Here is an 18,284-nt window from a genome sequence, read left to right as displayed (position 1 = left end):
AGCACTTTTGGAAACTACACATAGTTTAGCTTTGTTCGTGAGCACTCCATGAGCCCCAGTACCTTGGGTGCTGTAATATGCAAATCTTGGCTTCAGCTTGGAAATCCTTCCCTCCACATTAAGCCTTCTACTTCCATTTAGTAGCAGCATCTTTGGGGACCTACAGGTAGCTTAGCTTTGTTCCTTAGCACCTCTGGAGGCCCAGTCCCCCAGTCTCCCTTGTAGACCATCATTGTAATGTTGGCTCATTGAAGTAAAGTTGATGTCAAGATTTGCGTGATAGTGCACCCAGCTTGTTTTTCTCCAGGGGAAAAGATACCTGAGGCTACCTTCTGATGTCATTGTAGAAGCCTATGAGTAAGTAATCTTGAACTGAAGGCAGTTCTCTTCTCCCTACAATTTACAAATGAAACCATGAAAGAAAGCTCCAGATTGTTACCTGTCAGTAGATCTGGTCCTCTGACAATATTTATTTATGGCAATTGCTTTTTTCAAGGTATCTTTCTTGTTCCCCCATATGTGCACTTTTACATACATTATATAATTTTGCTTTGTAGGTATTCTCTAAAGGATGTGGCTTCTCTTTGTTGTGTTAGCAGTGAGCAGTTCACTTTTATATACCATCACACCTACTCTGGAAAGTCTGTGACACTCCAGCTTTCATGTGAACACACATAAACACAATGAGTAGCCTATACGTAGCTACAGGTTAAAGTTTTAACAAAACCTCAACAGATAAATATCTGTATGCTTTGCAGCAGTGTTAGTATTATTTTCCAGTCCTGTTTACTGTTGTCTTTGTGAATAGTTCTGACAGGTCTTTTTGTTGCTTTCTATTGTTTATGCGCACATAGGGGAATGAGGAACTTTACATTTGGACCTGAGGGGCTGTTGTTTAACCACTTGCCTACCGGGCACTTATACCCCCTTCCTGCCCAGGCCAATTTTCAGCTTTCTGTGCTATTGCACTTTCAATGACAATTGTGCGTTCATGCAACACTGTACCCATGTGAAATTTGTATCATTTTTTTTTGAGACAGATAGAGCTTTCTTTTGGTGGTATTTAATCACCACTGGGTTTTTTTATTTTTTGCTAAACAAACCAAATACAACTGAAAATTTTGAAAAAAAAAGTTTTTTCTTAGTTTCTGTTATAAAATTTTGTAAATAAGTGATTTTTCTCCTTCACTGATGTGCACTAATGAGGCTGCAGTAATGGGCACTGATAGGCGGCACTGATGAGGAGGCACTGGTAGGTGGCACTGATGGGCATTGACAGGCATCACTGGGCACTGAAAGGCGGCACTGAAAGGAGGCACTGACTGGCACTGATAGGTGTCACTGAAAGGCAGCTCAGATGGGCACTGATATGTGGCACTAATGTGCACTGGTAGGCACTGATGTGGCATTGATGGGCACTGACAGGTGGCGCTGATGGAGCTACACTGATCATCAGGGCACACTGATCATCAGTGCCCTGATGATCTGTGTACATGTTCCCTTTGAGTAATGCCGATTACTGGCTCTCCTCTCCTCATGAGCTGTCAGTGTGAAAGCTCGTGAGGAGAGGAATGCCGATAACCGGCATTTCCTTATTTACATGCGATCAGCTGTGATTGGACACAGCCGATCACATGACAGTCGACGGCATTGACTCTTTTCGTTGATCGGTGATCCGCTGTGTCCCATGGACACAGCGCACCACTGATTGACGCGCTGCGCGGCCCCGGGGCTTATGGTGACGTCCTCCCAGAACGAGAGACCGACCTTGCGCCCGTCATTGCCTTATATGGCGGGTGGGAGGCGGTTGAACTAAAGTGGCAAACAAGAAATGGTTAATGCTGGAATTCTGACTACCTGATCTTGAATAGATTTTTCTATACTCACAAATGAATAAGGCCGGCCACAGACGGTTTAAATCACAGCCAGTTTAGCAGTAACCAGCTGCAATTTGAACCATGTATGAGTAGGCTGAATGTACCAAGTTGATCGATCAACTTGGGTACAACCAGCCTGCCAGATTTTACAAGCGATTATCTCTAATTGCTATTATAGCCGCTAGCAATAATCATTGTCTTCTCCCGGTGGGGGCAGGCTTCACCTGCTCCACTGCCTGGAGAATACAATGGTTTGGTGGGAAGGATTCCCTTGTCAACATTGGCCATGCTTGCAGGAAAGAATTTTGCTTCATATATGGGCTGCTTAACCTCCCTAACGGTCTGATTATGTCAGTATTTCTGTTCTCAAAGCGGTACATTTTTTTTGCATGGAAATATGTTGTTTTTTTATTGTAGGCCTGTAATTCTTAGGAATAACTCACTGAAATCTGTCCAAACAAGTCTAGTAAACATCCCGGGTATGATAAAATTTGAAACGCGAAATCATAAATTATAATATAATCATAAAAAATAATATAATAAATTTAATTCAATAATGTAATCAAACCAAAAAACTGAAATTTGAAATCGAGCGCCAAGTTCGCACATAACTGAGTTTAGTCGCAAAATCGGTTTCAGTGTCTGATGACGAATTTCCCCACGAATCATCACTCAATTCTGCAAGTGACTTTAATTTACTATCACTGTTCTCTAGTTGGTTTAAAATCACTTTTGACCTAAAGGGATGCTTTTTGGACGCCATTAACTTTTCTCAGTTTTCAGGCAGAAAGAACAGTAAAAAATGCAGGCAGGGCACAGGACAAAGCACTAGGGACAAAATGTATGTGAAATGGTTTGATACAGTAATGTTTTACTATATGATTTTAGTGTATTGAGTGAATGTCACTTTTAAAATTTTTGAATTTCCTGCCGGTTCCGTCCCCTGTACGTCCCGACGCTTCCAGGTAACGGAAGACTGATGCCGGCATCGGCCGGAGGAGATGGCTGCAGGGGGGACATCACGGGAGCGAAGGACAAGGTAAGTGATTGAGGGAATCCCTGAGCAACGCTGCAGGGTTATCCCAAGTGTAGCTCGGGGTTACTGCTTTTTGGTACTGAAAGTTACCCCCGAGCTACACTCTGGAAGACCGCCAGGGAGGTTTTCAGTCCTGTTGAATTTTGAAGATCATGCAGGAGGCAATAAAAACAGCTGCTCTGCAACCATATAAATGTGCTGATGTGGATGATATGATGTATTTGAAATCTAGTATTGGGTAAAGACTAATGAAATGAGTACGAGGCTGGTGTTAGTGCTAACAAATGATTGACATGAGCGGCTGATTGACAAACCGTGTTTAATATAATTTCTTAACTCCACTTCTCTGTTGAAAGCAATATAGCGTTGCGGCTTTGCATTGTAGAAGTTCAATTTCTGCTGGCTCTTTATCTGTAGTTTGTATATTCTGTTTAGATTAGGTTTCCTTGTGGTGCTTTGGTCTTAGGTTACACATTAAACATGTATTTTAGGGGAACTTACTTTTACTTAAAGCCCCACTCTGGGAGTGGTATCACTTGAACAATAAAAATATCAAAGTAAATTGATTACAGTCTCCTAAAAAGAAAATGACCATACTCCGAATGTATGATACACAGTTCAGATGAAATATACCCCCGTATATCTGTAACCTCATCCACTACTCTGTCCATCTATTTATATTCTAAGGAGAGCAGTGCTTCTTCCTTCCAGAATAATGCTTATGATTAGACAGTAGGTACACTATATTGCCAAAAGTATTGGGATGCCTGCCTTTACATGCACATGAACTTTAACCTCCCTGGCGGTATTCCCGTGTGTAGCTCGGGGTAAAGTTTCAGTACCACAAGCGGTAACCCCGAGCTACACTTGGGTTTACCATGCGGCGCTGCTCCGCGACCCCTCGGTCACTTACCTTGTCCTGCACTCCCGCGATGTCCCTCCTGCAGTGTCCCTGGCAATGTAATCCGAGGGATGCCGGCATGTGTCATCTGGGTTCTGTCCTCTGCGAGCGTTGGGACATACGGGGGACGGAACGGCGGGAAATTTGAAAATGACAAAAAGTGACATTCATAAAAATCACTAAAATCACATAGTAAAACATTCCTGTACCAAACCATTTCACATACATTTTGTCCCTAATGCTTTGTCCTGTGCCCTGCCTACATTTTGACTGTTCTTTCTACCTGGAAACTGAGAAATGTCCATGATGTCCAAAAAGCGCCCCTTTTAGGTCAAAAGCGGTTTTAGACCGGCTAGAGAACAGCGATAGTAAATTAGAACCACTTGCAGAATTGAGTGATAATGATTCGTGGGGGAAATATGTCACCAGACACTGAAAACGATTTTGCGACTTTGCTCAGTGATGTGCGAACTTGGCGCTATATTTCAAATTTCAGTGTTTTTTGTTTGATTATATTATTGAATTAAAATTTATTATATTATTTTTTATGATTATTAAATTATAATTTATGATTTTGTGTTTCAAGTTTTTTCCTACCCGGGATGTTTACTAGACTCTTGTTCGGACAGATTTCAGTGAGTTATTCCTAAGAATTACAGGCCTACAATATAAAATGCCAAATTTCCATGCAAAATAATGGTACCGCATTCAGCACCAAAAATCTGAAATAATCATACCGCCACGGAGGTTAATGGCATCCCAGTCTTAGTCCGTAGGCTTTAATGTTGAATTGGCCCACCCTATGCAGCTATAACAGCTTCAGCTCTTCTGGGAAGGCTGTCCACAAGGTTTTGGAATGTGTCTATGGGAATGTTTGACCATTCTTCCAGATGTGCATTTGTGAGGTCAGGCACTGATGTCCGATAAGAAGGCCTGGTTCGCAGTCTCTGCTCCTATTCATCCCAAAGGTGTTCTATCGGGTTGAGGTTAGGACTCTGTGCAGGCCAGTCAAGTTCCTCCACCCCAAACTCACTCATCCATGTCTTTATGGACCTTGCTTTGTGCACTGGTGCGCAGTCATGTTGGAACAGTAAGGGTCCATCCCCAAACCGTTTTCACAAACTTGGAGCATGAAATTGTCCAAAATGTCTTGGAGTGCTGATGCCTTAAGCGTTTCCTTCACGAGAAGTAATGTTTCAAGCCCAACCCCACAACATAATCCCACCTGCACTAAACTTTACATTTGGCACAATGCAGTCAGGTAAGTACTGTTCTCCTGGCAGCCGCCGAACCCAGACATGTCTGTTGGATTGCCAGACAGAGGCGTGATTCATCACTCCATAGAACACGTCTCTACTGCTCTAGAGTCCAGTGGCAGCTTGCTTTACACCTATGCTTCCAACACTTTGCATTGCACTTGGTAATGTAAAGCTTGGATGTAGCTGTTCGGTAACAGAAACCAATTCCATGAAGCTCTCTACGCACTGTTGTGCTAATCTGAAGTCCACATGAAGTTTGGAGGTCTTTATCTATTGGCTCTGCAGACAGTTGGAAACTTATGCGCACTGTGCACATTTTACGTGGCCTACCACTTCGTGGTTGGGTTGGTATTGTTCCTAGTTGCTTCTACTTTGTTATAATGCTACTAAAAGTTGGCCGTGGAATATTTAGTAGCAAGTAAATTTCACAGATGGACTTATTGCACAGGTGGCAACCTATCACGATACCACACTTGAATTCAGTGAGCTCCTGAGAGTGACCTATTCTTTCACAAATGTTTGTAGAAGCAGACTGCATGCCTAGGTGCTTGATTTTATACACGTGGCCATGGAGGTGATTGGAACACCTGAATCCAATGATTTGGAGGGGTGTCCCAATACTTTTGGCAATATAGTGTGGATGGTATTTACAAATGGAATGTATGTGCCAACTGGATCAATAAATACAATGATATATACAAACACAACACCAAGAGCTCTGTGGTCTGCCAGTGAAATTGCTGGCTGCCATGGGTTGCAGTCTCAAGTTCCCTGGTGGGGACCGCAGAGTCCTAGTAGGTGGCAGGAAGGGGACCCACAACTGATGCTTGTAAAAGCAACTCCGTGGCTATTTAACCACTAGGATTGCTTTTACAAGAAAGCACTCCACCGGCTCTAAAAGAGAAAAAAAAAACAAAGATACTGGGATGATGTCATGCATCAATCCGATATAACCACTCAAAGTCAGGCAGCATACGGGTACGTTGCCTAGTAAGTGGTTATTTTTTAACAACCCATTTATTATTTAAAAACAAAAAAAATGTTTGAATTCTTCTGTCTGCTGCCCAGCTCTTTCTACAACTTCCTGCGTTCCCTGCTTGCTTTGAAGCTTCTCCTCTGGTGTTTACTTTTGATTTCTAAGGACTACATATCCCATTGTACCTTGCTGCCAGCAAGAAGTAATTGCTGTACTGACTCCACCCCATGAAATTTCTTCTCTCAAGAATTTTGTAGTTCAGAAGGCAGGCTCTGTGAAATGTGACACAGCAGTGCCTGCTCACAGTGTATAGTGAATAAGTACACGTGTAGGTAGCTTCACAAGAGTTTACAAATTTCAGGATCATTCAAATTAGTAGTAATAGGCTATATTTAATTGACATTCAGTGTGAAAATGAACATATGATTTTACATTTTGATCATAGATGCACTTTAATGACATTATAAACTGTCTGTGAGCTGAGCTCTCATATTAGTAGTTTGGACCTCACACAGCCATTGGTTGGATGCATTATGCACAGTTTATTTTTGATTAATGCTGACTTCGTGTACCGGTAGTTTTCTTTTTTTTTTTTTTTTGTATAGGTTATATCCACCCAGTTATGATTTGGGGTAGGATTAGATTCTCTGGTTCCATTTATAAAATCTGCTTCTCTACCCTTGGCATGGCTATACCAGACATTGATGGGTCTTATCCACAGCAGCTGTGTTACTCGACCATACTGATTTCCTGTGAAATATCATAGGCGGATGACAACAAAAATGCTATCGACATTTACATAACAAATGAACACAACATTTATACCTCAACTTAATTTTAGCTGTTAAATAATAAATATTGCTTCAGTGATAACTAAAGCCATTCTTTCTTTCTGCTTTGGAACGGCTGCAAAACTGATAAAACTCCTGTCACTTTTTTGTGATATTCACTGTCTGTCCTGTAGACCACAGACAAATGATACCTCTCCAGCACAAGGGGAAACCCTTTCAGTTGCTTCTGGAACCGGTATCTCTCTGAAGATTTTCACTTTATTCCTGTTCCAATGGCAACTCAATTTTGGATTTTTCCATCTGTTTCAGTTCCAGTGACAATGGTCACTGGGGAAATAGGTTAAAGTTCTTCAGGGGGGACACAAAATGAAATAAAAACATGACAGGGGTTCTAATCCCTTCCTATCTTTGGAAGATTAGAAGACTAAAGAGTTTTTGGCTTTGTGTGAAAGAGAAGTAACTAAGTAGCTCTAACCAAGTCTGTAGGAAATAATTCTTATTAACTGGGGTAAAAATAGAACCCTTTAACTGTTCTTTTAGACTAAGAATGGTATCTGTATTTGTTTTCATGTATCCCAGGTACCAAGGGAGTCGGCAAAACGCTGATTGTGCTTTGTCATATTTTTCACTGTTTGTATAGAAATGTCACATCTATAGACTGTTTATCCTTACTTTAGGCTAATCAATTTTATCATTAGTTTGGGTTAGCAGTTGAGCCACCTTATTATTACTTCCTGGTTGTTTCCATGGAGGAAATATAAACATTGCTACTTTTAAAGTGACAGCATACTTTCCTGATATGCCTTGTTATCCTTCTTTTTTTTTTTTTTTTTTTTTTTTTTATGAGCAACTAGCAAATGTTTTCTGGTTTATAAAAAGAGTCCTTTAAAAAAAAATTTTTCCCTGCGATTTTAAGTAAAAAAGATTTTAATATACTACAACTCCGTAGGAAACGTTTTCCTTGCTTCCTTTTCAATCTTGTCTTTTATTTAGTGTTTAATGGTTATACTGTATATAGTTCTACATCTGTACACCTTCATTTGTGGTTCTTCAGAAGTAGTCTGGAGAAATAAATAAGACATTTCAATGCAATGGTATTGGAAAGAAAAAAAATAGCCATTATTTGGATTCATAAAAAAATATTTAGTGCAAAAAGAGCCATAAAATAGGAAATAATATTGTTTGTTAACCCATTTATGACCGTGTAACACTTATATGTTGCATCAAGAAAGTTGGCTCTATTCCTGGGTGCTTATAGATAATCCTGTGTTTGTGCTGGAAGTGCGCTCCCAGGACTGAGGCCGAGCTGGTACAGACAGCTCTTGGTCTTGTTCTAATGATCGAAAGGCAGTAGAACTGGCGCCCGATCATGTAATAACTCTTATTGGCCAATCACAGTGAACACTACAGTGAACACCCACTCACCTTAAGATATTGCACAATTTCTATTTTCATAGAGACTTTTCTGTTGTCCATGCTTTTTCTTTATCATTGCTTTGCTCTTTTTTGAGTTGATTAGAATATGTGAGCAGTGGTAAAAAAAAGATCACCCCTGAAATACAGGCAATGGAAAGGGTAATGGACAGAAGATAGCTGTGGGCCACACTGGAGGTGAGTGCAATACTGGGGATTAAAATGGAGGGTGAGAGAAAAAGAAATATTGCTTCTAAATTCGTCATGTTCTGTAAAGCTTGGAAAATGAAAGCTAGAAGCTGAATGGTTTCCATGTACTGCTGCTCTGTTTCTGTCTGCTCCAGTTTTTGTAACTTCCCCTCATAATGTTTAAACCCTTCACGCCGACCATACACAAATATGGAGCCCCACTGGTCTGGGCTTTTTTTTTTTCCATGGGGCTGCTAATTTACGTGCCTGTCTTTGTGCTGGGTTCACACCACACAGCGTGCTCTCAGCACAGAGAATGGGGTCTCACTGAAAGCCCCGGGTCCCATTCTAACGATCTGGACTCAGAACTCCCAATTTTGGGTTACCTGATCGCTGTGATAGCCTTTGATTGGCTGTGACTGTGAAGCATGCCCCAGTGTTCTCTCTCTCTGAATGGAATGAATTGTTTATCTCGGTCCTTTCAGAAATTAAAAAAGTGTAAAAAAAATTTGAGTACCTGGATCAAGGTTTCATCTAGTTCAGTGCCAGGGTTAGTGTTTGGGTCAAGGGTCAGGGTAATTTTTTTTTTTCATTTTTTTCATTTTTTTTTTTTTTTTTAATTTTATAAATTTGTATCAGTGTCTGGCAGGATAAAAAAAAAGCAAAATGCGCACAATTTTTTCTGGGTCGTACTACGGGTACAAACAACAACTAACATACACATATGTGGTCTAGCTGCGGTTGTCAGGAGCAGGAGAAATGATTCTGGGTTGTCTTTCGGTGGTATCAAGAAATATACAGCTAAATTAAAAAGAAAAAAAAAACGATCTAAATTGAATACTTTTGTAAGTGTTGCTTATAAATCTTTTATAAATCTGCAGTTACTCACAGCTCCCCAGGTATGCAGGCAGCATCCAATGCAACTGTAGGCATCTGAAGCCAGCTCGTATTTTTTTCCAGGCTTTGGTGCAGCTGGCCACTCAGCATACACCTCCCAATCTCACACCTGTGCAGTCAGGACACAGCACGGTGTGCTGTGTTGATTACAGGTTGCCATAGCAATGGCAGCAGTGGTGGAAGTTCCTGCCCCGTTGTTATGCCAACCTGTCAACACAGCCCGGAAGGAAGGCAAGTGTGGTCAGAAAAAGCAACCTGGCATTGCATCATTTCCAGTTTGGAATTACTGTGATGCCAGAAGTGGAGGATGCCCGTTGACCCCTGAGATTGATGATACGGGTATCCCAGGATTCACAAGGAGACCTGACATGATGTACATGGCCATGGCGACTAGGACTCAAAGTTGATGGAATTTTAAATAAGAGGTGGTTGCTAGTAAACATACACAACACTCGGATCATGCAGGCCTGCTAGTGCTAATTGTTCATACACAATAGTAATCAGCCAGTGTTAAGGGACTGTTTGATCTTTTTGCTGGTGTAGTGCAATGTACACTATATTGCCAAAAGTATTGGGACTCCTGCCATTACACACACATGAGCTTTAATGGCATCCCAGTCTTAGTCTGAAGGGTTCAATATTGAGTTGGCCCACACTTTGCAGCTAAAACCGCTTCAAGTCTTCTGGGAAGGCTGTCCACAAGGTTTAGGAGGTTTTTTTTTGGGAATGTTTGACCATTCTTCCAGAAGTGTATTTGTAAGGTCAGGCACTAATGTCGGATGAGAAGGCCTGGCTCGTAGTCTCTGCTCCATTTCATCCCAAAGGTGTTCTATTGGGTTGAGGTCAGGACTCTGTGCAGGTCAGTCAAGTTCCTCCACCCCAAACTCTCTCATCCATGTCTTTATGGACCTTGCTTTGGCACTGGTGCACAGTCATGTTGAAACAGGAAAGACCATCCCCAAACTGTTCCCACAAAGTTGGGAGCATGAAATTGTCCAAAATGTCTTGGTATGCTGAGGCCTTAAAAGTTCCCTTCACTGGAACTAAAGGGCCTGGCCCAACCCCTGCAAAGAAAAACCCACACCATAATCCCTTCTACACCAAACTTTACACTTACTTGGCAAATGCAGGCAGGCCAGTACCGTTCTCCTGGCAACTGCCCAACCCAGACACATCCATCGGATTTCCAGACAGAAGCGTGATTTGTCACTCCAGAGAACACGTTTCCGCTTCTCTAGAGTCTAGTGGCAGCATGCTTTATGCCACTGCATCTGACACTTTGCATTGCACTTGGTGATGTAAGACTGCTCGGCCATGGAAACACATTCCATGAAGCTCTCTACACACTGTTGTGTAAATCTGAAGGCCACATGAAGTTTGGAGGTCTTTAGCTACTGACTGCCGACAGCTGGTCACTTCTGCGCAATGTGCACTTCAGCATGCGCTGACCCTGCTCTGTCATTTTACGTTGCCTACCAATTCGTGGCTGAGTCGCTGTTGTTCCCAGTTGTGTACAGATATAATTAATACCACTAACAGTTGACCGTGAAGTATTTAGTAGCAAGGAACTTTCATGGATGGACTTATTGCACAGCTGGCAACCTATCACGGTACCACCCTTGATTTCACTGAGCTCCTGAGAGCAACCCATTCTTTCAGAAATGTTTGTAGAAGCAGTCTGTATGCCTAGGTGCTTGATATTTATACACATTTGGCCATGGAGGTGATTGGAACAGCCGAATCCAGTGATTTGGAGGGCTGGCCCAATACTTTTGCTGTATAGTGTATGTATTGTATACTAGCAGCTGGTAGATCCATCGCACAACACAATGTTTACTGGACCAATTGCTCACCTGAAAAGGAGCAAACAAATTGGACAGGGTAATAGAGGAAGAAGAGACAAGAAGGGGCAGCTGCACCCAGCCTGTTTAAATAGCTGTGATCCAGCAAGGATTTTCTAACTTATTTTACCAAAGGTACTGAACAATTAATTGAACTAAGAAAGGGTGTCTAGTGGTGTGCTGTAGCTTCCCTATAGGAGGATCTATAAACTAGACTTCAGGCTAGGGTAGAGTTACAACCAGCACTAACAAAATTGTGATTTTGAATACACAACAGGGCTACGGATCAGATTGGGACAAAGTGCTACATACACTTTGTCCCCTGGGCTATTCAAGAAAGATATTTGCTATGTGGCGATATTACTTCTTTAAAGTAAAACTGTGTTTAAGATATGGAGACTGCTTTTACTGTACTGTCATTTAGAAAACGCTAGGTGCCTGGCGTTTCTGCTGATCTAATGTCTGCAATACTTGTGAGTCACTGACCTGGAACAGGTATGCAAATAAGGAGTTCTGACTGACTTGATTTCACTGGTTGCATGCATGTTCTAGGGCATTACCTCAAAAATATAATAAAGCCAGAGGCTCAGCCTGCCATGCAACTGGCACTTTCAGATGGAGGCCAAAACTGGCAGCCTTTGTATTTCTCTGGGTTCAAAGAAATACTTGGAACAGGTAAACAAAGAGTTCAAAGTTACTTTGATTTCACTGGCAGGAATGATGTTCCAGATCGTTAATACAGAAAAGTACTAAGGCAGGGGCCCAGTCCTACCAGGCAACTAGCACTTTCAAAAGGAGGCTAACATTAGCAACCCTTGTATTTTTTTGGGGTCCAGGCTTTCTTTAATTTGTTCACGATCTCTTCAGAACTGTTGACAGGAAACCGAAAGTGTTCTTTTCTTTTTTGTTGGCATGGTTTAGGTGCCTACACACATTTCACTGCTATCACTAGACATTTTTAATTTTTTATTTTGATAGGTGTAAAGGTTTTTTAATTTTTTTATTCACAGCAAAGCTATTTATACAGATGTGAATTCTTCAATGGGGTTTAATTCGGCTGTTCTGTATTTCATATTATCTAAAAATGTGCTAATTCTTTTAGAAAATGGTAAACAGATGAGTGGAAATTTAAGAAATATTTATTTTAAAACATTTTGAGTTTTCAGAGCAATTTTTCCCTTTAAAAAAAAAATATAAAAAAAAAATTGTGTGTCCGGTAAAACTGGTCCCATACCAGGGAAAGTGAATAACTGGTTTGGATGGATCGAGGCCTACATGTTGTGATGCAACAAATGTGGAGAGGATGACATATGAATTCACTGTTGCCTGAACTACTATACTAAACAAGAGAAAAACTGTGACCTGGAAAAAATGTTTCTGAACTGTAGCTGTTTTTTTGCCACATGAATTCATCACAAAAATAAAATCTATTGCAGCTTACCAGTTCTTAGACATGATGGCTGCATTTGTTTCCGGTTTTCAGCTTTTTTTATTTTAACCTGGTGACCCAACAAGTAACCCACTTTCTATCCTAGGGTGACAGTGCTCACTTTACTGTATTTACGAAGGAACAGCATTGCCACCGTAGGACAGTGCATTAGGACTATAGAACACCTACTTTCTTTACCATTATAACATAGGGAGAATTAGGAGAAACCTGGGCAGGCTAATAATGCTGCTTTCGTTAACACAACAGAGAACAAAGAAATTAGGGGCTGACTAGATTTCTGACAGGATCAGCTGTTTTTTTTTTTTTTGGTACAAATAACATATAACAACACTTTTAATGATAATTTTAACAGACCAAAAAGGGAACACATAGGAGAAGTTAATTGTTAGGGTGTACATACACAGAATGATTACCAGATTTTGATTCTTGCAGTAAATTTATACGTTTATTCCAGTAGTATAGCATTTTTTGAAATGGCCCTTTCTGTTTGCACTGCCACCTCCACTCATTAAAAGTAAAATGCGAACTTGACCACCTTTTCTATTCCTATAGGCTTGTTTAGCCTGCTCTACATGGCATGGATGTATTTAATCTTCATTAGGACAAAGTCTCATTTTAATTCTGTGGGTTTAAAGTAGGGATGCGCCAAAACGTTTTGGCTGAGAACACCCCTTTTGGGCGAAATGAAAACACCGATACAGGTGATGAAAAACCCCTGCCCACCCGTTGCCGCCGCCTGCCACTGCCTCCATTGGCTGCTGCTCTGTCGTTCCCAGCCTTACATGAGAAACCATCGAATGATCCCGGCTCTGTGGATAGAGATGAGTGAAGGAAAGATGGCCTCCACTCATCTCTATGCCCCTGGAGGACCGGAGAGATGTCCCTTCTTATTGACCCCATATCTCTCCATAAAGAGGACCTGTCACTATTTCTATCACAAGGGATGCATACATTTCTTGTGATAACAATAAAAGTGATTTAAAATTTTTTCTAAAGGGACAGTGCAAACCCCCCCCCCCCCCCAAAACATTAAATACATAATAAAGTTTAAAGTGCCCCCGTCCCCCGTGCTCGCACGTAGTGGTGAATGCATACGTATTCCATGCCCACATGTGTAAATGGTGTTCAAATCACACACGTGAGGTATTGCCATGAACGACAGAGCAAGAGCAATAATTCTCGCACTAGACCTCCTCTGTAACTTTGCTAACCTGTAGAAAGTTTTAAAGCATCACCCATGGAGATTTTTAAGTACCGCAGTTTCACACCATTCCGCGAGCTTGCACAATTTTAAAGCGTGACATGTTGGGTATCTTATTTACTTTTCTGAAAAATATACATTCATTTTTAAAAACTGCATTTCGGTTTTTGGCCAAGTGCATTTTGAATTTACGGTTTCGGCACCAGAATTTTCATTTCTGTGCACCACTAGTTTAACCATTAGCCGCCCGGCCAATGGCCGTTTGGCGGCTTGAAATGCGCTCTTAAATTCCGGGTGCACGCCATTTGGCGTGCTCCCGCACATGCGCAGTTTGCGGCACAGCAGAGCGGCGCAGCAGCGGGATCTGTCAGGGGCCGTGCACCTCGGACACGGCCAATGACAGATCCGAGTACCGGCTCCCGTAGCTGGTACCATGTGACCTGCTGTGACCAATCACAGCAGGTCACATGATAGTTGTATACAATGGATGGCTTCATTCATGATGCCATCCATTGTATACTAGTGCCTAGCTGTGAATGGTCACAGCAGGTCACATGCACATGTCATGTGATTAGCTGTGACCAAATCACAGCTAAGCACAAAAAAAAAAGAAAAGCTGAATGAATCGATTTCATTCAGCTAAATGCTTGCTTATAGCAAAGTAATTCTTTGCTATAAGCAAACTGTGCATAAAAAAAAAAAAAAAATACTGATCACTCCCCCAAAGTAGTACAATGTTACTATGGTAACATTGTACTACTTTGGTCATAGTAAAATATGAAAAAAAATCTTTAAAAAAATGTAATAAAAAATTAAATATAATAAAAAAAAAAATATATATATATTTTTTTTTTCATACTGTCACCAGTCAGTGTCCATGTTCACCGCCATGCCAGTTATATGAAGACGCTGTACTGCACTGGTGACAGTATGTAAAAAAAAAAAATAGTGAAAATAATTTTTTAAATTTTTTCATTTTCCGAAAAATTATGACAAAAAAATACAACTTCAAAAAACTCGCCATGCCTCTTATGAAGTACGTCGGACTGTCTACTCTGCAAAAAGGGGTCATTTGGGGATATCTGTACTATTCTGACATTCTTGGACCTCAAGAAATTAGATTGGCTGTCAGTACTTCAGGATTGATCAATATTCAGATCTATACCATAGTTTGTGAACTCTATAACTTTCCTACAAACTAAAAAATACATCCTAATTTGGGTTATTTTCACCAAAGACATGTAGTAGAATACATCTCGGCCTAAATTTATGAAGAACAATTATTTATTTGTAAACTTTTATAACAGAAACAAAGAAAAATGTGTTTTTTTTCAAAATTTTTGGTCTTTTTTTGTTAATTTAGCAAAAAATAAAAACCCCAGCGGTGATTAAATACCACCAAAAGAAAGCTCTAGTTGTGTGAAGAAAATGATAAAATTTTAGTTTGGGTACAGTGTTGTATGACCGCGCAATTGTCATTCAAAGTGTGAGAGCGCTGAAACCTGAAAAATGGCCTGGACAGGAAGGTGTAAAATCACACGGTATTGAAACGGTTAAAGCCGTATTAAACTCATTTAAAATAAAATTTTTTAAAAACTTCTCCCTGCAAGTTGTCATAATGTGAAAGTATGCATTGTATACTAGCACATTATGAAAGAATTACCTTTAAAATGAAAGCCTCCAGCGGTTTACAGTCACCATTGACAGGGCTTCCATCCTCCACCCGGTCTTCCTTGTGGGTTTGCAGGCTTGGGCTATTGGAATGGTCAAGCTGCAGCAGGGATGTGCAATGCCTATCGCCTAAAGTCCAGGACATGCTGATGGACAGCTCTCTTGCAAAAGCAATCTGAATGGCTAACTAGCTGCTTGATTGCTTTTACAAGCAGTGGGAGGGGACGTTCTTCCCCCTACACCTCCAGCTTGCCTATTCCACTCTGATGTGCATGTGCAGTATGTCCCAGAGCTCCATCTCCTCCCGGCATATCACCACTGGGCAGTGAAGTTGCTCGGTGGCCCTTAGTGGACCTTTCAGACTTTTATGGAGGAGGGAGGATGCCCATTAGTCGGGGGGGGGGGGGGGGGGGAGACCACTATCCACGGAACGAAAATCCCACTGATATCTGTCCTCATATAAACCACAGAACCCTATTTCACACTAATGTGATGCAGGAAAAGCAGCAAATCCTGTGTATTTTGTGCACCGCATTGCAATCAGTCTCCATGCGATCTTCTGCCAGTGTCAATGTTACATTTAAACAACACTCCGAAACGGATCACAAAATGAAGTACAATTGTCAGAATCGCGTCACATGGGTATTAAGCTGCTGCCAAAAAAAAAGGGTCCTGCACCATTTTACCATTTTGGTGTGGATGTGATGTAATTTGAGCCATACAAAATGTATCGCACTGCACAAACATCGCATGCAATGTGCACAGGAATGCAGTGAGATTCTTGTGCGAATCATATGCATTGTCTGGCGCCACACAAGTGTGAACCTATGCTGAGAGTATGGCCTATACCACCCCCCCCCCATACATCCCTTGTGACCACCCCCTTCATCCCCCAGGCCGGCTCTCTAGTAAGAGCAATCTGAGTGGCTAACTAGCCGCTGAACTGACGTGGGCTATTCCATCTCACTGGGACCCCAATCAACCAGCCGATGCTTCTGCCAGCTGATCATAGAGGCGGACAAAGACTGGGACCGCTCTACTGTATAGGAAACTGGAAGCAATGAGCATACATCATGTCCGGTTTCCCCAGATGTAAATAGCGCCATTTTTAAAAAAGAAAAGCATTTGATCACTCAGTCCCGCACACATGCAAACAGCAACACTTGTGAGATATCACCGCAAATGTCAGATCATGAGCAGCAATTCTAGCACCAGATCTCCTCTGTAAATATAAAGTAGTAACCTGCAAACTCTTTTAAAGCATCGCCTATGGATAGGAAATGTACATGTTGCTGTTACATAATTTTAAAGCGTGACATGTTTTGTGTCTATTTACTTGACATAACATTTTATTTATTTTAAAAAAAAGTGTTATGTATTGTGTGTTTTGCATTAAAGTGTAATCTACAAAAAAAAAATTGTTTGTCACCAATACTGTGTGACATAAAAAATTACAACGCCCACCAATTTATTTTCTAGGGCCTTTGCTTTGAAAAAAAAAAAAATGTTTGGAGTAATTTTCTAGCAAAAAATAAGACAATAAAAGTTGCCATAAAGCTCCTTTCGGTTTCAAAAGCCCCAGACATTCCTAAAGGCACCTCAGTTTTAAACTAAACATCAACCCTTCAGATTTTCCATCCTGGCAAAAAAAAAAAATATAATATTTTTTTTTATCTTGACAAGTAGATTGGGACCCTGATTTAGTCCCCAGACAAGTAGTTTTTAAAAAAATTTTCACACACCTGTGCAGTGACATCATTCCTGCACATGGGAGTCATGGCCGCAGCACAGTGCTCTGAAGGGACAGCATGAGTATGCTGTCCCTTCAGAGTGCATGCGCTGGTGATGTCAAATGGTGAATATCTCTTAAATGGTGCTTGTTTAGGAGATATTCCTTGTACCTACAGGTAAGCGGTATTACAAGCTTACCTCTGGATACAAGTGGTGTTTACTATTGCTTTAACATGTGGGGACACTCTGAATACACTGTTCTACAGTAATCAGAGGAAAATCTCAGAATATGCCTTACTTTTGGATTCTTTGAATTGTACAGTATAGAGCAGTTGGAGAAAGTCAAGTTAAACTTGGTGGGTTTGGAAGAAAATATTTCACCTTTTTCACTGAAACTGAAGGATTGCTGTTGCATCTGAAATCAAAAACGAAAAATAAACATATTGCAACCAGCCAGTCATTTTTATTTTTTCAGGCTCGCTTTCATGTATGTTTACCTGGTAAACTTGCCAATAACAAATTTCTTGTCCTAGGGTGATAATGCGCACTCACTATACTGTATCTACGGAGAAGCAGCATTGGCACCCGTGGACAGAAAGTGTGCTAGGACTTAAAGTGGAGTTCCACTCACCCTGTCAAAAAATAAGTCAGCAGCTACAAAAACTGTAGCTGCTGACTTTTAAAAAAACAGTCACTTACCTGTCCCTCGGTCCCGCGGTGTGTCCCCCGCAGCCCGATTCACCGGCTGTCCTGTATTCTAGGAGGCCGGCATCTTCAGTGTGGGCACCTATTGCGCATGCGCGAGTAGAGCTGCGCTTCTGAATGGTCCTGTAGTCTTCTGGGACCTGTCACGTGTCCCAAAAGACTACAGGGAGGGAGGACACGTTCTGTTTCTGATCACCTAGGCGATCGGACTGGAAGTGGGAGCGGGTACCTGTCAACTTCGGGTACCCACTCCCCGTCACAGTAATCATCACTGTTTTATAAGCAACAAATAGTGTAAAAAAAAAATCCCTGATAACCCCCCAGGAGTAGTACTGTGTCACTATGG

The 18,284-nt window shown here is 41.3% G+C and overlaps 1 protein-coding gene across 1 annotated transcript in view; it reads left to right on the top strand.

The window, feature by feature from the left end:
- HBS1L (HBS1 like translational GTPase) overlaps window positions 1–18,284 on the top strand; it is a 132,830-nt gene that overhangs the window by 34,249 nt on the left and 80,297 nt on the right. The window lies entirely within an intron of this gene.

Source organism: Staurois parvus, unplaced genomic scaffold (genome assembly GCF_062004578.1).
Source record: "Staurois parvus isolate SC_StPar_1 unplaced genomic scaffold, SC_StPar_1.0 ptg000165l, whole genome shotgun sequence".
NCBI classification, from domain to species: Eukaryota; Metazoa; Chordata; class Amphibia; order Anura; family Ranidae; genus Staurois; species Staurois parvus.
This window is presented reverse-complemented; position numbering and strand designations above follow the sequence as displayed.